This window comes from Ascaphus truei, chromosome 5, assembly GCF_040206685.1.
Source record: "Ascaphus truei isolate aAscTru1 chromosome 5, aAscTru1.hap1, whole genome shotgun sequence".
Lineage (NCBI taxonomy): Eukaryota > Metazoa > Chordata > Amphibia > Anura > Ascaphidae > Ascaphus > Ascaphus truei.
The window spans coordinates 33,123,039-33,148,323 of NC_134487.1; positions in this window are offsets into that span (position 1 = coordinate 33,123,039).

Genomic DNA, 25,285 nt, shown 5'->3' on the forward strand with positions numbered 1-25,285 from the left:
CTGTTACTCGTCTGTTAAAACTCTGACTCAGGCCCTCATGCTCTCCCGTCTCAATTACTGTAACCTCCTGCTGTCAGGCCTCCCTGCCTCTCACCTGTCTCCCCTACAATCTATACTAAACGCTGCTGCCAGAATCACTCTACTCTTTCTTAAATCTGTCCCCGCGTCTCCTCTCCTGAAATCCCTCTCCTGGCTTCCAATCAAATCCCGCATCTCACACTCAATTCTCCTCCTCACTTTTAAAGCTTTACACTCCTCTGCCCCTCCTTACATCTCAGCCTTAATCTCTCGTTATGCAACATCCCGACTCTTGCGGTCTTCTCATGGATGTCTACTTTCTACCCCCTTTGTATCTAAAGCCCTCTCCCACTTAAACCTTTCTCACTGACTGCCCCACACCTCTGGAATGCCCTTCCCCTCAATATCCGAATAGCACCCTCTCTATCCACCTTTAAGACCCACCTTAAGACACATTTGCTTAAAGATGCATATGAATAGCACTGTGGATAATCCTGGACACATGATACATAAAGCTTGGCCCCTGCAGACGCCCTTACTAGAATTCCCTCCTACTCTCTCTATACGTTCTCCTACCTACCAATTAGATTGTAAGCTCCTCGGAGCAGGGACTCCTCTTCCTTAATGTTACTCTTATGTCTGAAGCACTTATTCCCATGACCTGTTATTTATATTATTTGTTATTTACATGATTACAACATGTATTACTACTGTGAAGCGCTATGTATATTTATGGCGCTATATAAATAAAGACATACAATACATACAATACAATTCAATACAATAACTACCGCTACATATGCCTGAATGTTACTTTGTGTACTTGTCATAGGAACTTCCACATACATGTAACCTCTCACCTTCTTTTTTTCTGTAACCTCATCAAAATCTATGGAAACTTCAATAAATACTAAGTAAAAAAAAAAGAATGTTATTGTTAAAGGTTTAAGTCTGAATGATTATGATTGCTGACCATAGTTCATCTGGTATGTGTTTGAGGTTCTCACTTGCAAATGTATGATTTCAGCCACGGTCTCTACTATTTGATAATGTAGCTACACCTGTGAGTCTATAAACTGTGAGTCTCTTGTTACAGTATTTCTTATTTTACTCCTTCTTTGTTCAGTTTTCTGCATAACTAATCTTTATACGCTGTATTATCATACTGTATATGGCCAGTTCAGCTGGTGTGCACTCTATTCTACTCTAATTCTAATCATCTGTTTAAGAGATCTGGGTATCATTAGGGCTGGTCTTTTATCATATTGTCTGTAAAGTGCAGCTGACTTAATGTTGGCAGGATAAAAGGGAAGGAATTAAGATATCAGTTGGAGAAGCCGTGAATATTGTGGGAAGCACACTTGGGAGTTTTGAAGAAAATGGATTTCCTCTGTTTCTTAGCCAATTAATTTTATGGGTTTTCTGGCATGTTTAAAATATGCTATTCGAACTACTGTTTTCTACTCACACAAAGCCAAAAGTAGGAACAATAGGCTATTATGCTAAATACCTGAATGTCAAAATTGAAAACATACAACTGCTCCTAAATTCTAGGTGTCCTTCAACCTGTTTTGCAACCTTACATTAGTTAAGGTAAATGGGTGCAAAGTCTAAGACTCAGATCAAAAGCGCTCCGATAAGTCAGGGCTCAATGCATTTTTTTCAAACTCAGCAACGAACGTAATGTTCCCTGACGTTAAAGAGAATTCACAAAACTAATTATATTTCCAAAAACAACCGCCATTAGTGACCTCTTAAGCATAGGCTTAATGGCATAGTAAGCTAGCACTGCCTCCCAGTAACTTCACGTAAGATGACTTACGTTACATCTGTCTTACCTAAAGGTGGTGTAACCGCTTCGAAAACCATAAAATATTGATTTGCCGATGGGGGGTGGGGAGAGGAGAGAGAGATATGCTAATTTAACTCCTTTAAATATAATTTGCATATATATTAGCATATATCAACATTTATCAGGAATGCTCCTTTTTGTGCAATTGTCTCTCAACGTATTTGCAGGGATATTTATAGCACTTGGGTGTCTAGTAAAATAGAACTCTCCCACCCTCTTCAGCAAAACACATATTTCAGGGTCTGGAGCTGGCTAACACTGCGTTAGTGATCTTTAAAGATATTTGTTTGCACTTAACGAGTTGTTAACTTAAGTTAATACCTTGTTAAGACAATAATGACTTTCTTTGAATCTGGACCTAAGAGAGTAATTCTATATACTGTGACATAGTCCAAAGATGTTAGGCAGCTTTATGCCCCGTTTTAGGTCAGAAAGTGCAGGAATAGTTAAAAATGATCCATTCCACAGCTTCACATTTACTCAGGTTGGTGGATGGAAAATCCAGACCACAGTTTACAAGTTGTCTAGTTATTCCTCACCTTTATAGTTGTCTAGTTCTCCCTCACCTGCCCTCCTAATCACTAGCACAGGTATTTAGAGCAGAGAGGTTTGCTTTTCAGTCTCACTTCTTAGAGCATGGAGACTGGGGGTTTCGCTGCTCCCCTCATCCAGTTCGGGGTGGATGGCCCCTTCAAGTATCACAGTACCAGAGGATTTGCCTGGACACTTGGGAACGAGTTCCTCACCACGAACAGATAAGACAAACAAATGTTTATTGCTGTATCTAAAAGACTATGCTGTATCTAGTGACCCTAAATGAGAGGGCATTGTTTTAAGCTGGAGAACCAAGTTAGTTGGCCCAGCAGCACTTAGAGAGGCTGATTCTGCTGTGTAGTTAGATCCCTGAATGGGATAGGATTTCTTTATATGATTTGGTTTTTATTTCTTAAAAGTGACAGTGTGTGAAATGTTATAACGGTGATATGAGTAAACCGTTGAAGGTTTATGTCTGAGTGCCTCCTGCCTACACCTGTTAAAGCTGTAGTCCCTTACTGGGATGAAAATAAAGCAGGCAGAAGCCTGAGTTAAGCAACGTAATACTTTGAATGTTCCTGTTTTTTGTATAATTAACCCTAGAAGACTGTGTCGGGAAGAACCAAGACTGACGTCAGCGCTACAAAAGTGGGCGTTTGTCACATATGGTGGAGAATGCGGGTCGACACTAAAAGGTCTGTGGGTTTGCAAATAAATACGGGGGTTTAAAATGGCCGCCCAGCCGAAGTAAAATTACAGATGCTATGAGTGAAGTCTGTTCCACTGTGTATAACCAGTTGTGCTTCCAGCATACACAGAGAATGTGCAAAGTGTGGATGCAATAGCACCCTGAACCCAAACAGAAAACCAAAATGTTTTACTGAAGAAAGTGAAAATTGCAGCTAGGAAGTTGTCCCTGTCGGGTTTCTAAAATGGCCGACGTGAAATGTTTGTTTTGTAACGTACATAACCATGAAAAACAGTGTCCCTTCAGGCCATACGATGATGATGAGGATGATGATGACTCGTATGTGGCCCCTGGAGGAGAGCCGTACCTACAGATGAATTTAGTATGCTGGGCCTGTCATGAAGTAGGTCACATGGAAGATGTGTGCCCCCAAATTTTCAAAGACAAACAGCTGCAAAAGCAAGCAATGCCCTGTGAGTGCAAGCAAGATGTGGAAGCTACCAGTGAGTGTGTGCCCAGTACCACGGATATCTCTGGAGCTAATAAAGCAAAAAGAAAGAAGAAGAAAAAGAAAACTGTTCCTCAAGTCACAGGGTAATTGACCGAGCCACTTGAACCTGCGCTGTCAGGACATGCGTCAGAAAGGCGCCGAGATGTGCTGCAGACCGGAGTGACCGGCAGAATTGTCATGGGAACAGTGGCAAAGGAAAAGGAGGAGCAAAGGGAAGCTGAATCCTTGATCCAGGATAAAGAGGCTTTGGTTTCTGCACTCCAAGCTGCCCGCCATGATTATGAAGTCCTGTGGCAGGGATTCATGAAGGAGCGAGAATGTAACAAGAAGGAGCGAGAAGTGAACGCCGAGTTACAGAGGTGTATACTCCCAGCTTTACAAGAGCACGAGGCTTTGAAGAAAACAGAGTCTCTCTTACGGAGTGAGTTGGAAGAGGTGACGACTAGTCTGGAAAAGGCCAACACCGTAATTGCCCCCATGGATGAAAAACAGATTAAGTCTGACAAATTGATTGCTATCCTAAAACAGAAATACGGGAAGGCTCTACAAGAGGTTCACGCGCTTAGCACAGAGGTGCAACACTTGCGCCTGGAGGGCCACGGTCTGAACACAGAGCTGGGAATATTGAAGGAAACCTGTGAGAATGTCCTGAGTAATTTAGAGACTGCAAAGAGAGAGAATGTAATTCTGACACAGAAAAATTCAGACTTTACTGACCCGATCAGTGAAGGTGATAAGAAGCTTCACCAAGCAGGAAAAGTGGAGAAGCAATTGATCCAGGAAAAGTTAGAAATGCAGGAAGAGCTGCAGAAGCAGATGGCTGAGTGCCAGATACAGTGCGCCGAGAGGGAGGCGGTGTCCGTCCGTCAGGTGGTCTTCCTGACATTACGCTATGAAAGCGAGATGGCCGATATCCACAAGCAGCTGGACCACACGGCAAATGAGGGGGCCCGGCTGCAGCTGGAGCAGGACAAGACCCGGAAGGAGCACCTGCAGCTGCAGGTCAAGAATAGAGAAAAGGAAACAGAGTTAAACCTTGCTCTGAAACAGATGACAGACATGGAGTCGCAACTCAACTCCAAAGAAGTTGAATTAGCAGCCGCACTGAGTGGAAAAAGAAATAAAGAAGGTCAGCAACAAAGACGCTACCAAGACATGGGAGAAGCTGCTAAAGTGGTTCAGTCGGGCTATCAATCCTACCTCCTAACCAAGCAAGCTGTACGTTCCTATACGTGTATCTTCAATGCTGTTGCAATATTACGATTTGCTATAAAGATGAAGTTGGAGAAAGAGACTCCAAGGCTAAAAGAGACACGGTCACAAAAGGTGACCAGGGAAAGTAAACTCAATGCCCTCACTGATGACAAAGAGGAAGGAGAAAGAATTGACTTTGATTGTGCTGCTGTTATTCCAGAAACAGATAGGCACCCTCCTGAGAATAATGAGAATATTCTCCCTGATCTGGGATTCAAAAATCCAGATCCTCAATTTCATTTTCGTTGTCCAGATGATTATCAAACTAGTGAACACACCCAGGCAACCACAGAAGATGTTTTAGCCAAGTGGGTGGCAGTTCCTGAAAATACAAACTTGATGAAAAATCCTGATGACATTGTTAATATGGACTACGTTTATACAGAGGCAATTAGGTCTCCAAAACCCAAAGGCCTGGTAATGGCCCCAAAAGGGAAATCAAAGATTTCTGATGAGAGGAGACATCTCAGTAAGAAGAGCCTAGAAGGTTCAAAGATTGAAAAGAAAAAGCGACTAAGGTCAATGCTGCGCCTGAATACAGTAGTTCCAGATCTCGCCACTCTGGACCACAGGGTGAAGCCAAGGAGAATCCGGTCCAAGTGTCTCGTCAGTGGCTGAAGAAACAGTCCAATCATTTGCAGGTTGCAGCGGGTGTTGAAATAAAGTCAGAGGATGTAATGGACTGGAAGTCAAGGAAAAAAAAATGTTTGGGGAACTGACCGATTTTTTTTATGTTACATGTGTGGACTATGTCACGGACACTTAACTTTGCAAATAAGCTAGTGTAGTTATGCTATATTAGGCCTCTAGAATAAGCATTTTGTAAATATTGCAATGTTATATTGGTTCTCTGTGTTGAAAATGTAGCTAAACTACAAATTACTATACAGGGTTGATGGCCCTTTTGGTTGGTAAATATATAATGAGGTTCATATTCTAGAGTAGAAAAGAATAAACCCAGGGAGGTAATAGAAACTGTCTGGTTTTGTGAGTATATTTATCATATCCTGGGTTATAAGAATTTGTGCTAGATATTTATTTTTCAAAATAGTTCTCTAATAGAGAGCAACAAAATATGTTTGCCAAGTATAGTCTCTTATGACGAATCTTATTGTCCATAATTGCCGTGGAAAAAAGTTCATATTCGTGTCATGTGAATGCTTAATATTGTACTGGGGAGTTAGCTCAAGTATTTCAGGTAGGACGCTCACCCCAGTGAGGTCCATGGCCGCTCACCCCAGTAGGTGTGAGCTGGGGAGGGGGATATGTGACATAGTCCAAAGATGTTAGGCAGCTTTCTGCCCCGTTTTAGGTCAGAAAGTGCAGGAATAGTTAAAAATGATCCATTCCACAGCTTCACATTAACTCAGGCTGGTGGATGGAAAATCCAGACCACAGTTTACAATGTGTCTAGTTCTCCCTCACCTGCCCTCCTAATCACTAGCACAGATATTTAGAGCAGAGTGGTTTGCTTTTCAGTCTCTCTTCTTAGAGCCTGGAGACTGGGGGTTTTGCTGCTCTCCTGCATCCAATTCGGGGTGGACGGCCCCTTCAAGTATCACAGTACCAGAGGATTTGCCTGGACACTTGGGACCGAGTTCCCCACCACGAACAGATAAGACAAACAAATGTTTATTGCTGTATCTAAAAGACTATGCTGTATCTAGTGACCCTAAATGAGAGGGCATTGTTTTAAGCTGGGGAACCAGGTTAGTTGGCCCAGCAGCACTTAGAGAGGCTGATTCTGCTGTGTAGTTAGATCCCTGAATGGGATAGGATTTCTTTATATGATTTGGTTTTTATTTCTTAAAAGTGACAGTGTGTGAAATGTTATAACGGTGATATGAGTAAACCGCTGAAGGTTTATGTCTAAGTGCCTCCTGCCTACACCTGTTAAAGCTGCAGTCCCTTACTGGGATGAAAATAAAGCCGGCAGAAGCCTGAGTTAAGCAACGTAATTCTTTGCATGTTCCTGGTTTTTGTATAATTAACCCTAGAAGACTGTGTCGGGAAGAACCAAGACAGACGTCAGCGCTACAAAACAGGTGCGTTTGTCACAATACTTAGAAGCAGCCGTACGGGCTATATTCGGATATTGATTTGGAGGTTTATTTTTAAGCACAATATGGCCAACTTTAAAAGAAAATTTTATTTTAATTCTACTCATTTTTTCGTAATCAATACTTTGGGATATCTATACGTGAAAAGTATGGTATTCAGCTCATTAATATATCACCTTTGCACTACTGCAAGTTACTACTAAATCATACAGTGTGGGTTACAGAGTTCATGCAATTTGGGGACTTTCTGATACTTTACCTTCCCCTGCAGCAAAGATCATCAATGTTCTTCAATATCTCTTCCCGTAGTGCACCTACCACACCTCCCTACATCAGAGGAGTGTTGGTATTAAATCCTTTTGTTGAAGCTACAGAACAGGCCACATCCGGTGGCTGAAGATGAAAGAAGATAGAAGACAGCTTTAAAGTAGAAGAAAAGAAGATAGAAGAAAATAAATACTTACAGAAGTAGAGTCTTCAATCAACAGAGAATCGAGGGCTTCATGGCAAATTGAGGATCTGATACGGAGACCAAGGATGCCTGTGGATTATGAATAGGCCATCAGGCCTGGATTATTTGTTTATGGTTTGGGGTGTTTTTTTAATGGTGGCCATCAGGCCTCAATTATTTATTTATACAGATATGGTGCAATACAAGTTCCTCCTGTGTGGCACTTGGAGAGAGTGGAGCGCTGTCCAAGCGTGATCGCGACCCAGAAAACCAGGGAATTTCCCAGATGGACTAACGCAACAGGAGTCACTGCTTTTGAATGGGACTCCTGCAGCGCTAATCCTACTGGGTAACCACCAGTCTGTAAGAGCTGCACAGAGAGATAATAAAGAAGCAGTCCCTCTCTCTGTGTCTGCCCGCAGTGCTCTTACAGCAGATCTCATTATTTTTATTATTTTGAGTACATACAGTAGGATTGAAGCAGGGGGTCTCAGAGCTGATGAGTTGAAGGCTACTCGCAGCTCAAAACAGAGGGTACAGAAAGGTATATGAAAATAAATAATCAGTGGGACTGCTGAGGTAAGCCTCGAGGGAATTCCAAAGCGTGGGTGTGGAAGGAATGGAAGTAGATGGGGAGATGCTGTAAGCTGCGTGTGTGTAGGAGGAGTCCCAATGGGAAACGCTACCTGAGATCCTGGGATGTAGAAGGCCTGGGTCAGTGCCCCTACAGATCCCTCGTGTAGCCCTTCTCCAACGCAGTCTTCCCCTTGAGAAAGGGCACTAAGGTGCCTGAAACACGTAGGGTTGTTATGTAGCAGTTTTTTTGTTTGTCCTTATTCTCTTTTTTATGTAGTCTTTATTAAACGTTTTTAGTTCCTCATTTTGGTGAGCTGTCAGTGCTTTTTGGGGACTTTTTGCGATTCAACCTTCCAATCACTACTTTGCTTCCGGTCTCAGAGCTGAACCTCGTTAATTTCAGATTCCGGGTCCCCCTGATTCCCGAGGTATAGGCCTCCGTATTGTGTGCCGGTATCTTCTGCAAATTTAAATCTCCTGCGTCATGGCCAGCGTGACCGGAAAATTTAAACAGCCCTAGATAATGGCATCCCATACGGAGGCCTAATCCTCAGGAAGCACGGGGTCTGTGGACCTGAAATTAATGTGGTGGCCATGGGCCTGGATTATTTAATTCATTTGTGGTGGCCAGTAGGCCATGAATTGATTTGTATTGGTTTTTTTTTCGGTTGGATAACAACCCTGGATTTGTTCAAGGGGGGCTTCAGCCCTGAAGATGAGGATGGCTTTCATCCCGGGTGGGGAAAGTAATACCGTATTTCCTCGATTTTAAGACGCCATCGATTGTAAGACGCAAAATCGATTTGGCCCTTACAATCGAGGAAAATTACTTTTTCACTTACCATGTTTCAGGAGAGATCCCACGTTTGCAGATGGTTGAAGATGGACAGCGGGCGGGTGTGCGGCGGGAGGACAGGTCACAAGTCTGCAGGTGAATAAAGATAAAACAGCGGGTGGGTGGTGGCAGTGGCAGGCAAACATAATAGCAAGAGAGCTGAGCAGGAGCAATGGCCGGGAAGAAGCACACTGTAACACAGGAAATTGACCGGTTTCTGACTTCCGGTTACAGTGTGCAGTGTACAGTGAGGGATCCCAGCCATTCCCCTATGCCGCTCTGCTCCTGCTCAGCTCTCCTGCTATTATGATCTCCTGCCACCGCACACCCGCTGTCTTATTATCTTCATTCACCTGCAGATTTGGAACCTGTCCTTCCGCCACCGCACTTCCGCTCACTGTCCATCTTCAACCATTTGCAGATGTGGGACCTCTCCTGCCGCCGCCGCCCACTTCATCCTCTGTTGACATGGGACCTCTCCTTAAACATGGTAAGTGAAAAGAGGGGGTTATTACTGTGAACACGTTTTATTTATTTTTTATTTTTTAATATATCGATTCTAAGACGCACCCTGATTTGAGACATGTGAAAATCTGAAAAAAGGTGCGTCTTAGAATCGAGGAAATAGGGTAATAATAATAACTTTACTTCATATAGCATTTTTCTCCCAATGGAACTCAAAGCACTTCACAATTACAGTATAGTGTGCGGTACGCACTATAGGATTTTTAAAGAGTCACTGTTCTTACTCACTGAACCCAACTTTTTCTAAAGGTTACCATTGATGGCCACATTGGCAACCTAGGTCACATTGAGAGGGCCTAGGTAACCACAGTGACAATCAATGTCTTTCTGTTTACAATTTATTTTTTCATTATCTCTAATGCAGTGTTTTTTAATATGCCTTTTTTTGTTCCTTTTTTTTGAATGGCCAAAAGCTCTATAAGCCACTTCTTGCTAATAGGGCGTTTGACCATTAATCAAGAGGGGCGAGGGAGCGGGGGTAGAGGGAGCGGGGAGTAGATACAGTATGTACGGGGTAGGAGTAGTGGGTATTGGTCTTGGGGGGGTGTCATTAAGCCCCTTGTGGTGGTAGGTATTAACCCCATTTTTGCACTAGTGGTTTGTAAAGCATTGCTTGGCAATGCTTTACTTGCCACTGAGGTAGCCAGGGGTAGAAGGTAGTCTAGTTTAATGTTAATATTAACCCCTTTGTAGCCATTAGAGGTCAGCAAGGCTGACCACTTGGGCTAATAAGGAGTTAATATGTAGTGAAGAGTGTTGTAACACTTTGCTGGCCCCCTTTACACCCATAAAACAGACACACACTGACCTTTCTCCTCACTCTCCTGTGCAGGGCTCCCTGCAGGCAGGATAGGGGAGGAGTCAGTGCCTTACTGGTGCCTCCTGTCCAATCACCTCCCCTGTCTGAGAGCTGATCTCACTCTTTGTGAATGAGACCTGAAAGCTGATTGGCTGAAAAACTTGGTAGGGTGCCAAAAATTCCACACCTTTATTGATTGGATAATGCCAAGCATTTTAACTAATCAGAGAGCAGGGATTTCAAAAATGCCTGGAATTTAACAGCTTTAGACTATAATTAAGTACCAATTCCCGAAGAACAGGGCATTACTAGCCAATAATAAAAGTTGAAGGCGTGAGGTGAAGCTGATGGACTTAACCCAGCCAGGGCATTATTGGACAGTAATGCCCTGTTCTAACAGGATTATTACTATTATAGGCAAAATGTAGGCTTTTTTTTACATTTTTCATAAAAAAATATATATTTTTGAAGTCATATTGTTTTTATCAGCATAATCGTCTACATTATTTTGCTTTTACTTCATGTGTTTATTAAAATGAAATTGTACATACACACAGCACCCTTCTGTATACACACACACACTGCAGCCACCCCCCTCTATATAAAGAAACATCATGCACACTCTGCTATCCCATATATGTTTTCTGTCTACCCCTAATCAAATTAAGTGCTGCCACCTAGGCAGGGAACACCCTGTGTAGAAAACCATTTGTTTGAATGTGCCTCAGATGTGCTAATTAAGCAGACAGAACAAGCAGACAGAACAACACTGTCAGGTGACTTTTTAGGCCTATATAAACTCAGAACAGCTAGTCTGCTTGCAGCCCATATCCAAGTGGCCCATTATAAATGGCATGACTACTGAACAACTGAAGTTTAAAAGGAAGGTCAAAAGAAGTGAGGAAGAAGTGGACACCCCATCTGGCCCTGATTCCTGCATTTGAACTACGCTGGAAAGGAGAATATCATCAATACCAGACTGCATCATTACTGCTGTGATGCTGCCTTTACCATTTATATTTGCAGTGACTTCACTTCTTCTCAAATTATGCACTTCTTTTTACCAGCCTCAGTATGTCTCTAACTCCATTCATATATCTCCATCTCTCCTTCCTTCACCACTTCTCTGTTCACATGAACTCCTTTCTTACCTGCGTCCTCTGACACCACACAGCTATATCCCCTGCACTAAAAAACACCCTTACAAATCATCCTCACACATCCTCTTTCTATCCATGCTTCTCCTCCTTGCTTCTGGGGATATCTCTCCCAATCCTGGTCCCTGTCTTATTCCTACATGCGCTCGTCCTCGCCTGCCAACTGCAACCTCTACTCCTTCTGGTGTCAACCCCTCCAACCTCATACCCATCCCCTGCCACCCTCCCTCCTCTCTCCCTTTCTCCTGTGCCCTTTGGAATGCTCGCTCCCTCTCTAACAAGTTCCTCTCTGTACATGACTTCTTTCTAACTCACTCCCTGCTTCTCTTTGCTATAACTGAGACCTGGCTCACTCAGTCTGACTCTGCTCTGGAAGCTGCCCTCTCCTACGGTGGCCTTTCCTTCTAACCCACTCCGCGCACTGATGGCAGGGGTGGAGGCGTGGGGCTCCTGCTCTCCTCTCTCTGTCGTTACCGAACCCTTCCTATTCCTCCCTCTCTTGCTTTTCCCTCCTTTGAGGCTCACACTGTCCAGATTTTCTCTCCTCTCCCTGTTCATGTGGCGGTCATCTATCGCCCACCTACCTATACTCATCCCCCTTCTGCCTTTCTCTCTCACTTTGAATCCTGGCTCTCTTTCTTCCTCTCCTCAGACTCCCCTGTTCTTCTCCTTGGGGACTTCAATTGCCACATTGATGACCCCTCTCTCCCTTGGGCTTCCCGCTTTCTTTCTCTAACCTCTTCTTCTGGCCTTCAACAGTGGACTGCAGCCAGCCCCCACAAGGATGGCCACTACTTAGACCTGGTTTTCACTAAGAACTTCTCTCTCTCCGATTTCTCCATTTCCCCTTTTCCTCTCTCTGACCATCATCTCATCTCATTCTCTCTATCTCGCTTCTCCCCTTCTCCACCTCCATCTACACCCCGGTTCTGCAGAAACCTACGCTCTATTCACTTACCTGACTTTGAGTCCACTTTACGCTCCTCCTTCTCCTCTCTCAGCTCTGCTACAGACCCCGACAACCTGGTCAGGAACTACAACTCTGTCTTGTCCTCCTCTCTTGATCTACATGCCCCACTTTCTCTCTGCCGCACTCGCCCTTCTAACCCTAGACCCTGGCTAAATTCCCACACACGCATGCTGCGTTTCTCCACTCGTTCCTCTGAACGCCTCTGGAGGAAGTCTCACACTCTCGCAGACTTCCTTCACTTCAAATTTATGCTATCCTGTTTCAACTCTGCCCTCTCGCAAGCTAAACAAGCCTACTTTTCTGCACTAATCAACATGCACAAGTCTAACCCACGCCGACTGTTCTCTGTCTTTGATACTCTACTCAAACCACCCTCAGCTGCCTCTCCTTCCTCCATCTCCGCTCAGGACTTTGCTGACTATGTTAAGGAAAAGGTGGAATCCATACGTCAGAACATCCCCTCTGTTTCTTCTTCCCATCCTACACCTCTTCCTAACTCTCCTCCTGCCTTCCTTGACTCTTTTTCCACTGTCTCAGAGGAGGATGTGTTGCTGTTGATCGCCACTTCTCCCTCTACCACTTGCCCTCTTGACCCCATTCCCTCCCATCTCCTAAAACCTCTTGCTCCTACTATAATCCCTACGCTCACACACATTTTTAACTCGTCCCTCTGCTCTGGAACCTTTCCATCCTCCTTCAAACATGCAACAGTCATAACATTACTCAAAAACAGCAAGCTTGACCCTACCTGTCTTTCTAACTATCGACCTGTCTCCCTCCTGCCTTTTGCCTCCAAACTCCTTGAACGTCTTGTATTCTCTCGACTGCTCCATTTTCGCAACACCTATTCTCTCCTAGACCCTCTACAATCTGGCTTCCGCACTGCTCACTCCACGGAAACAGCCCTCACTAAAATAACTGACGATCTCCATGCTGCCAAAGACAGAGGTCATTACACTCTGCTCATATTACTCGACCTCTCTGCAGCATTTGACACCGTGGACCACCCTCTTCTCCTTCACATTCTCTATACTCTTGGTATTCGGAACAAAGCTCTATCCTGGATCTCATCCTACCTCTCCCATCGTACTTTCAGTGTCTCTTCTGCTAACACCTCCTCCTCCTCTATTGATCTCTCTGTGGGGGTACCCCAGGGCTCTGTCCTGGGACCTCTTCTCTTTTCTCTGTACACACTCTCACTAGGTGACCTAATAACATCTTTTGGGTTTAAATATCACCTCTATGCTGACGACACACAAATATACTTTTCAACACCTGACCTTACACCTGCTATACAAACCAAAGTTTCTGAATGTCTCTCTGCTATATCATCCTGGATGGCCCTCCGTCGCCTTAAACTCAACATGGCTAAAACAGAGCTCCTCATACTTCCTCCCAAACCTGGCCCTACTACCTCCTTCCACATTACTGTTGGAACTACGATCATCCACCCAGTAGCCCAAGCACGCTGCCTAGGGGTCACACTCGACTCCTCTCTCACATTCGCCCCTCACATTCAAAACATTTCTAAAACTTGTCGCTTTTTCCTCCGCAATATAACAAAGATACGCCCTTTCCTCTGTTGCTCAACTGCTAAAACTTTGACTCAGGCCCTCATTCTCTCCCGTCTTGATTACTGTAACCTCCTGCTGTCCGGCCTTCCTGCCTCTCACCTGTCTCCCCTACAATCTATCCTAAATGCTGCTGCCAGAATCACTCTACTCTTTCCTAGATCTGTCTCAGCATCTCCCCTCCTGAAATCCCTCTCCTGGCTTCCAATCAAATCCCGCATCTCACACTCCATTCTTCTCCTCACTTTTAAAGCTTTACACTCTTCTGCCCCTCCTTACACTTCAGCCCTAATTTCTCGCTATGCACCATCCCGACTCTTGCGTTCTGCTCAAGGATGTCTTCTTTCTACCCCCTTTTTATCTAAAGCACTCTCCCACCTTAAACCTTTTTCACTGACTGCCCCACACCTCTGGAATTCCCTTCCCCTCAGTACCTGACTAGCACCCTCTCTATCCACCTTTAAGACCCACCTTAAGACACACTTGCTTAAAGAAGCATACGAATAGCACTGTGAACATTCTGAACACATGATACATAAAGCTTGGCCCCCTGCAGACGCACTTACCAGAACTCCCTCCTCCTGTCTCTGTACGTTCTCCCTACCTACCAATTAGATTGTAAGCTCCTCGGGGCAGGGACTCCTCTTCCTTAATGTTATGTTTGTCTAAAGCACTTATTCCCATGATCTGTTATTTATATTATCTGTTATTTATTCAATTACCACATGTATTACTACTGTGAAGCGCTATGTACATTAATGGCGCTATATAAATAAAGACATACAATATATATATATATATATATATATATATATATATATATATATATATATATATATATATATATATAAACACACAAACCCAGCAAGCTCAAACGCCCACACCCTCCTAATATTGACTATATGTAATGCCACATAGAGTGCAACTGGGCTGTGGCACATGAATATAGGAAAACACAGGGGGTGCCCAGTGCTACATCCAAATGACAAAACATACATGGTAATAATTACAAGAAATGATGCTTCAATACTAATAACATTGCTAATGCTAATAATAAAAAATGGTTTTTTAGTTAGAAATTTTGGCCAAAACATCATAAGCTTGCACACCAAACGTCAAGGTAAACCATAATAAGTGCAAGTCCTACACTACACTGCATTTGTTCCCAATACCTCTGTATGAGGGGGAAGAACCATAATAGATTCATTACCTGCAGCAAGATGAGACACTCCACCATTAAAAAGGGGGAGTTGACGTGAGCTCTGGGGGAGGTGCCACAACCTCCATACAACTGATACCAGTCAGAAATTAATTAAACACACAAACCCAGCAAGCTCAAACGCCCACACCCTCCTAATATTGACTATATGTAATGCCACATAGAGTGCAACTGGGCTGTGGCACATGAATATAGGAAAACACAGGGGGTGCCCAGTGCTACATCCAAATGACAAAACATACATGGTAATAATTACAAGAAATGATGCTTCAATACTAATAACATTGCTAATGCTAATAATAAAAAATGGTTTTTTAGTTAGAAATTTTGGCCAAAACATCATAAGCTTGCACACCAAACGTCAAGGTAAACCATAATAAGTGCAAGTCCTACACTACACTGCATTTGTTCCCAAAACCTCTGTATGAGGGGGAAGAACCATAATAGATTCATTACCTGCAGCAAGATGAGACACTCCACCATTAAAAAGGGGGAGTTGACGTGAGCTCTGGGGGAGGTGCCACAACCTCCATACAACTGATACCAGTCAGAAATTAATTAAACACACAAACCCAGCAAGCTCAAACGCCCACACCCTCCTAATATTGACTATATGTAATGCCACATAGAGTGCAACTGGGCTGTGGCACATGAATATAGGAAAACACAGGGGGTGCCCAGTGCTACATCCAAATGACAAAACATACATGGTAATAATTACAAGAAATGATGCTTCAATATGCTTTGGGAACAAATGCAGTGTAGTGTAGGACTTGCACTTATTATGGTTTACCTTGACGTTTGGTGTGCAAGCTTATGATGTTTTGGCCAAAATTTCTAACTAAAAAACCATTTTTTATTATTAGCATTAGCAATGTTATTAGTATTGAAGCATCATTTCTTGTAATTATTACCATGTATGTTTTGTCATTTGGATGTAGCACTGGGCACCCCCTGTGTTTTCCTATATATATATATATACATATATATATATAGTGTGTGTAGCATCTGCTCTTCCGTGCCACAGTAGATCTGACCACTACATGGGTGTTTCCCATGGTACTGTATCTCACCTGCTGGTTCAGGAGGTCTGAGTTGCTCGTGGTTCGAGTTTGGGAGCAGCAACCGGGCAGGCTTTCTTGTTGTTCTTACTGTGCTGCGCCTCCATCCCATGAGGATCCTGCTAGATGCAGGATCGTCCCCACAGGCAATACGCCATTCCAATAACCACACGCCATAGTTGGTACAACGGCAGCTTTATTGTACAAGAGCATGATCGTCCTGCAGCCCTGTAGCAGACCCCTGGGGCTTGAGGCCCCAAGAGCCCCTCCCAATCTCCTTAACGTTCTGATAGGGTAAAGGGTATCATACTAACCCACAACAATCACACTCAATTTGGTGGAGTGTCAGCTTTTACACCTGGGGGGAAGGACTTGTAACCCCCGCCCCATAACAGGGTAGGTACTGAGAGGCATCACACAATATACATGTGACTCAGTCAGTACCCTCCCCAGGTATGATACTCTAACTGCCGGTTTAGGCTTGTCCATGAATAAGGCAACATAGTACCCATTCCAGGCTGCAACTGCAGGCAAGGCCCTGCGCAGAAGTTTACTCCCCCCCCACCACTCTGCAGTCCTCCTCTACCCACTACACACACACACATTACACACACATTGCAGCCCCCCTGTAAACCCACAAAACTGCAGACACACACAATAAAACACACTCTGCAGCCCTCTTCCACCCTTTACACCCACAAAACAACTGCATACACACACACAACAACAAAACAGACACCTGCCCCTCTCTCTATACCCACAAAACACACACAAACAAAACATATTGCTCCCTTCCTCTACACCCACAAAACACACCAGCAGTCCCCCCGCTTTACACACACTGCTGCCCCCTGTAAACCCATAAAACTGCAGAAACACAGACAACAACAACATACTGTTGTCCCCTCTACACCCACAAAGACACACTGCAGACCCCGTAAACCAACACACTGCAGACACACACACACACTATGCAGCCCTCCTCCACCCCCTTCACCCACAAAACACACAACAGACCCACAAACCTTTCTCCTCACTCTCCTGTGTGGAACTTACTGCAGGCAGGGTGGGGGAGGAATCAGCACCTTGCTGATGCCTCCTGTCCAATCACCTCAGCCTGTCTGAGAACTCCTTTGAGTCTGTGTGGATGAGAACTGAAAGCTGATAGGCTGAAAAACATGGCAAGGTGCCCAAAATTCTGGGCCATTACTAAATTGATAATGCCCGGAATTTTAACCAATCAGAGAGCAGTGATTTCAATAATGCCTGTAATTTTACAGCTTTAGCCTATAATGTATGTTATACATTTATACCATAAACTGATTTATGGTGGAGGTTGTAGCACGCCACTGTTATAAAAACCATTGGGGGAAATACATACAGAGAATCATAAAGATGTAGCCAATGTTATTGTACATGTTATCACATGATAACGTGTTTTCGATAATGCAAGTTTTAACGTGTTATACAGTAGTGGAATTTACAATTCAATACAAAGAAGCTATGAGTTTTACATGGAATATTGCAACACAGTAATGGGGGAAATAATGTTGTCTACATCTGTATATTTGCATTTATCTTGAACAAAATTGTTATTACAGTACAAGTGTAAGAGATGTGTGCAGCGGTACATATACTGGAGACCGATTTGGGTGCAATTATATCTTGGCTTTATTGAGCCTGTTCCTTTATCCAGGCAAAACATACAAAAACAACAAAAATAACAAACCCCTATCCCTTTGTAAGGCCAACTTACTTTCCCAGACCAAATCTGCAGGACTGGAGGGATATTCCCATTACCAGCCTATCACCCCAATATCTCAAGAGGTACCTTAAGCAGGTGGTCCTCCATGTCAATCTCTGGTATGTTCGTGGGTCCTCTTTGTCCAGGAAATATAGGTCTCTGGGTGTCTCAATTTCATCACAGCCTTTATGTTCCAGACAGTGTCCGTGTGCAGGCTTTGCTGCTCTCCTTCTGTCAGACAAAATGTGAGCTAAGGAAATCTCTCTCCTTTTAACAACAGGAGGTTTTTCTTACAGACTTAATTGGCCAGGTGGAGTCTGGTTAATCGCCTGCTGCACTTAACCAGATCCCTGCTGGATTTTAGAGATAGTTTCTTCAACAGGGATAAGTCCCTGTTACAACAAGCTACATAATTACTGTTCTGTAGCCTTTTTCTATATTTATGCAGAAACTTCACATGTAAAAATAGTGCTCAACCATTATTTTTCTATTCAACATGCTCCAGCAGATTCAATATGCAAATACACTATTACAAAGTATGTAACTAGATAACAGTCAAAATAAGAAACATGATTGCTGAATAAATACAAAGGAAAAGTAAATTGGAATAAATGTTAGATGTTCAATGCATTATTTTATAATCCAAGTATTCAACAATTGTACAGTGTGCAGTACATCTAGGTTTAGCTTGTAAAATAAACTATTACATGTGCAAACTATCAGAACTAAGGTGAGTGAAGTAATCACACTAGACACATCTGTTTTAAAACTGTAAAGATAAATATCCTTGGTTTTCCAGATTGTTAACATATGCAATTTGAATTCCTCCTAATGAATAACACCCAATTGTACTGCGTCTGCAATTGGAGAGCTGCTACGAATTTTAGATCTGGAAAGCAATATCCGGAACTCTTTATTTCTCGTGAATGATCTTTCTGCAATATCCCCAAGTTTTGGATTGGCTCTGTGATTGCACGAATAATTAGCTTAGTTAATTCAAGCATGTAGTTTGAAAATATGTAAGGAGATACCAATGTTAAGTAAAACAGATGTTTGTGACAAAATGTACATAAGAATACTAGGAAAAAGCAAGTAAACTATTGTTATAATCATCAATGTAACCCCTTCAAAGGATGAGGGGCCTCTCCAGTTTTATTACATTTCACTCACATTGATGGGCCAAAAAGGTTTCTTGAACTTTAAACATTACTGATTTTTCGGTAACTAGAAAAAAAAACATGGAGAAAAATGTCAGGTAACACGACACACTGCAAATTTAACTGGACTATATGTGACAATCAGGTGTTATTTACAATCGTTTACTGTGCAGATTTTTGATTGGCGTAAAGCAGACATGGTGCCTATATTTGAAAAGGGAAGAAGATCACAACCAGGGAATTAAAGACCTGTAAGCTTGGCATAAATAGTGGGGAAGCTACTTGAAGGTTTAGTACGGGATAATATTCAGGAATACCTAATAGATAACAAAATTATTAATAAAAATCAGCATGGATTTAAGAAGGATATGTGGATCCAAACTAACCTTATTAGTTTCTTTAAGGAGGTAAGTAGGAATTTAGACCAAGGTAATGCAGTTGATGTGGTCTACTTAGATTTTGCAAAGGCTTTTGATACGGTTCCACACAAGAGGTTAGTGTACAAAATAAAGCAAATTGGTCTCTGTAAAAATATTTGCACCTGGATTGAAAACTGGTTGAAATGTATAGTATTATCATCGTCATCATTGTTGTCATCATCATCGTCGTCATCATCATCTATTTTGTTAGTAAATACAGGCCTCTACTTAAGGGGGCATCACAATATTTTACAGTCAGTTTGAGAACAACAACAATTAAATGCAATGATTTTGTAATACAGTACATGAGACAGGCATGAAAAGACAGAATTATAAAAATACATGATTGCATTAAATGAACAAAGGTTATACACATTCAGTTGACAGATATTTAATGGACAGTCAGATATGAAAATGGGCATATGTAACATTTACAGACAGGATTAAAATTGTGTTAGAAGAGGTAGGATTGTTAGAAGAGGCCCTGCCTCAAGGAGCTTACAATCTATATGCAGGGTAAGTTGAAACATTGGCTACAGAGGATAAGAGGTCTGGTGAGTTTCAGAATGAAATATAACAGCTATAACATTACCAAACATTACCGAATGGCAGCAAACGGTGACACGATTTTGCTGCCCTTTGGCTGCCAACAAAAGCTAATGCCTTTGGGGCAAATTGGGTGTTAAGTCCCAGAGATTCTTTGGTAGACTTAAACAGCAGCATAGCAAAGACCTGGACCTCATGGCAGACATGCAGGGGTGAGGTACTGATAAGCCCCAGGTGGTCTTTGATGCATCTTTTTTCCTCATGCTGTTAATCACATCTACGCTTTCTTAGTGGACAGGGGCAGTGAAGGCATATTGTGGAGTCTCTCTTAGGGAGACGCCTTTGGTGTGACACAGGTGTTAAATCACAGAGATTCTTTGGTAGAAGGAAATAGCAATACAGTACAGACCTGGGCCTCACTCCTGACAACAGAATGTTGTCATAAATGGAACCTTTTTAGGTTGGGCTAAAGTTGTCAGTGGAGTACCTCTAGGAACGGTACTGGGACCCATGCTTTTTAACTTGTTTATTAATGACCTTGAGGTTGGCACAGAGAGCAAAGTCTCCATATTTGCAGATTACACTAAATTGTGTAAGGTAACAAAATCACAGCAGGATGTAATATCTCTCCAGAAGAACTTGGATAGACTAAAAACTTGGGCAGGTAAATGGCAGATGAGGTTTAATAAATATACTGTAAATGTAAGGTTATTCATCTGATAAACAAGAAAAAAATGTGACTTACAAATGAAATGGGGAAAACTATGTGAATCCTTGATGGAGAATAATTTAGGAGTGCTTGTAGAAGCAGGCTTAGCAATAGTGCCCAATGTCATTCAGTAGCTGCAAAAGTAAATAAGATTTTATCTTGCATTAAATGGGAAAAGGATGGAAGGGAAGTCAACATAATTATTCCCCTTTATAAAGCATTAGTAAGACCACACCTTGTATATGGAATACAATGTTGGGCACCACTCCTTAGAAAATACATTATGGAACTAAAGAAAGTTCAGAGACGAGTTTCCAAATTAATAGAGGGATGGTGTAACAGGGGAGTAATCCCTGTTCAAGTAATGTGCCTTTAATCTAGCAGTGTGGTGGTTAACTGCTGGTAGTCAATTAATAAACACCACCTGCCTGATTTAGATTGCTTACAAAAGCCTGTCTTGTGAGACAGGAAGTGACTCCTTAGCTCACTTGTGGGCTGAACTTTGGAGACAGAGCAGAGGTTCTTGAGTCTCCCAGGAGAGACTGACCAAGAGAACACAGATCTCTGGAGCTGACCAATAAGACTTCTAAACCAGGATGCTGACATTTTCTGTGCACACACGGGTGCGGTTCCAGGAGAGCAGAGAAGCTTACTCTACAGCAGCTAACAGATAAGACTTTCATTATTAAGAGACTTCTTATATCTGCTTATTTCATGCTATGTGTTTGGGGCTGGGAGACATGCTTAACTTAGGGAGTTGTGAATTAATTGCATAGTATTTCACTAGAAATACTCCCAAGTGAATAGAAGCTTTGTTTCCCCCCCCCCCCCCATCCCTGTGTTTGGATGGTTTCCTGATAAAAGGAAAAGGCACAATAAAGTCTTGTTATAATTTCACCTTACAAAAGTCTCCAATTGTATACCTCTGTGAACGTCCGTCTACAGATGGATAATCTGATTTATGAGGAGAGGCTAGCTAAATTAGATGTATTTACATTAGAAAAGAGGTGCCTAAGAGCGAATATGATAACAATATATAAATATTTTTGGGGACAGTGCAAGGAGCTGTAAGGGATCGGGGTCCCCGTCACCCCGTCTCCCAGTACTGCTGCTCATCCCAGGCCCCCTCCCCGCCAGCTCCATACCCGCTCCGGTCGGGCGCCACTCCGCTCCTCCGCGGCACATGCCGCCTCCACCCACACGCTGCAGGGGCGCGCGCGCAGGAGTGTTACAGGGCGCGCGCGCGCCCGTCCTCTTCTACACTCCTCCTGCAGCCTTGGCTCCACCTCCCATCAGCTTGAGGCTATTCCCACTGGGGAACACCACACCAGGCATCCTAACCTATCACTGGGACTGCTCATTCAAGCCCTAGCTCCGCCTCTTGCTCCCATTGGTTCTCCTACATTTATAGTTCCTGTCTGCCCTCTCCTTCCTCGCTCTGCATAGTTTTCCTGTGGCTCTTGTAGTACAGAGGTCTATGCCTGGCTCTCTTTTGTGTTGCAGCTCTCGCTCCAGTCCCTGCCCTCGTTTGATACCCTTGGATTTGATCTAGGCTCTCGTTAGACTTCGTGTATCTCGCTACTCCCTGGACTCGGCTTTGGACCTCACTACGCTGCTCTCTCTTGTCCTTGACCTACAACTTTCGGATCTCTACCTTCGGACCTCTGGCACCCCGGACGCGGCAAGTATCAGGCGCACACTCCGGGCACGCCCTCACTGCTGTGGGTGCGTGTTATACCCTTACTCACCTCAGTACTGGGGACTGGCCAGGTCTGTGGGCAGTCCAGCGTTACAGGAGCTTTCAAAATAATTATTCATCCCAAGGGCAGTACAAGAGCAGTCATCCCTTAAGGTGGGAGGAAAGGAGATTTCACCAGCAACAAAGGAAAGGGTTCTTAACAGTAAGGGCAGTTAAATTGTGGAATTCATTACCCATGGAGACTGTGGTGGCAGATACAATAGATTTGAGAAAGTTCAGTCCGCGCTCTTGCTTCCTAAGATTGTGGAAAGTTAATTCCTCTCTGTCCTCTTGCAGCTCCTGGTGTTCGAGCTGTCTTCCCCCACCTCAAAGATGGATCCCGGCGGAGAACTCTGTCGGCAGAGAACGAAAGCAAGAAAAAGAAAGAACACAGGAGCGCACCAAGGTAAGAGTATTGTATTAAAAAGTAAGCAATAAAAAGTTGTAACTTACATATAATAAAACTATAATGAATCCCGATATAGGCGATGTCTTTCTCCGGCAGGCACCACTTGTGATGGTATGCAGGGGCGATGATAGGATCTTCCAGGTAACAGTCCCGAATTCGCGAATGGTCTAACTAGCTATTATTCATTTCAATAGCTAGCATACACACAAGTGTTTTTTCCCTATTACGAGTTTCCTAACGGACAGGCACCCAGGACGACTACAGGGAACTTCATTCTCACACATGCGCACTTCGCGCCATACCAGGCTCACACTCATGGAGGACTGACGCGAACAGTGTCACAGTGTTACAGAGACAGCCCCAGCGCACGGGACTGTTACCTGGAAGATATGTATGTAAGTTACTGCTTTTTATTGCTTACTTTTTAATACAATACTCTTACCTTGGTGCGCTTCTGTGTTCTTTCTTTTTCTTGGATACAATAGATTTGTTCAAAAAAAGGTCGGACCTTTTTTTTAGAAATGAAAGTATACAGGGATATACCAAACAAGTAAACATGGGAAGGATAATCCAAGGAGTAATCTGACTGCCAATTCTTGGAGTCAGGAAGGAATTTATTTTTCCCCTTATGAAATATCATTGGATGATATTTCACTCTGTTTTTTTTGCCTGCCTCTGGATAAATATACTGTAAGTATCTATATAGGATATAGTATCTATCATTGAAATTTATCATACTGTAGTTGGAACTTGATGGACGTATGTATTTTTTCAAGCTCATCTACCATGTAACCACCCTCCCCGGGGCAACTACCCCCATCCGCACCCCTTCTACCCCATCACCAGACATACAAATGGGCAAAAGCACTAACAGCCAAATATGACTAATAGCCCTTTTGCCCATTTGTTTTAAAAACAAAAATAAATACACACTAAAATCACATTAGGTGTGTAGATAGTAGGGGTGAACAGGGCTAGAGCACATGGGAATTGGTTTGAATGCTTAGGGAATTTTTCAAAATGTTTAATGTTAGTGCTTCAGAATTTTGGGGTTTGAGAGTAGTTGATGCCTGAGTCCTGCAGTTTGGTGCGGTGAAATTTTGGGCATTTTGGTAACATCTGGTCATTTGGTTTCAGGGACTTCTAGGGCGTGAGGTTAAAGGTTAAACCTTTGGGCATGGATTTGTCAGCCAACATCAAGGATAGAATATGGAAAGGGGAGCTTGTGTATATTTTGTAACTGGTGCAAAAGGAAATGTTGGATGGGATAGATAGAATTTCGGAAGGCTGGTGTTATGGGTCAGACAAGAAAAAAAACAGCAGCTGCCTAAGACATTTGATAATTGGTTGTAGGGATTCACAATTCTTTCCTATGTAATAGGGGTACAGAGTTCACGGGAATATTTAGTTTTCTTGTTTTGGTATGATATGGTGAGCATGATTTGGTTGCCTTGCATGGTGAAAGTCTGACAACAATTTAATTTAAAAAATGAGAGATAGGCGACTTGTAAACTGGGATATGAAAGACATTAATTTGTGGTGGTCTTTGAAAGCACCGCATAGGTCTTCCCCTTTACAAGATGTTGCAGACGCTTCAAGACAGGGAACATGTGTTGGGTAACAAGAAGGGCATATTATTTGAGACCTACTTAAGATGGCATGGTCTGTGCACATTCTGGCATGAGTGCACTCATTATACGGAATCCATTCTGCACTAAGATGCTTTAGAAAAGGGAAGCCAGAAAAGGTTATACCAGTAGGAAAGGATGTTGCCAATAAGAGTGAGGGTCCCCGTGGAAGTAGACATTATAGCTAAATAAGTACCACTATAAAAAGGATGATGTTTTGCTTAGGGAATGTTTTTTTTCTGGAAGGAGGAGCGGTGGTTGAATTCCATAGCATGAGAATATGATTGAGAGATTAAAAGTTGATGAATGAGGTTGAATTACGTTGTATGGCAGGCCCTTTGGAAGAGCCACAATTGTATAATTTGAGGATTTTGTCACTTGGACTAGTACCAAATAGGAATTTGGGAAATGCAGATTGATTCACCCAGATTGAGGATATGTTTTTAACTAGGAATGTTCTAGCTTAGTTTATTAGTTTGAGGTTTTTAGCACATGGGTGGTTTGTTACAACTATACAAAGAATTAAGAATTGTTAAGGGTTCTGAACAATCATAGTAATCATCAACCTTTAATTTCGATGGTGCAAGAAATTAAACCAACTGTTATATATTTAGAAAAAGACAAAGAGTTCCTTCATTGTCCACTTGATTACATCATTTGACATCATCACTTATAATGGCAGACATAACAAAATTCAGAAGTCTGGAGACATACGTTATAGACCATACCCTATACAGAAATGTGCATGTATTAAAAAGATACAATATAAGAAATACAAAACATTGAAAAATATTTCTTAGAATGAAGCAGCATATTCAAGGGCTAACATGTTTAGCTGTACATAGCATGCCATG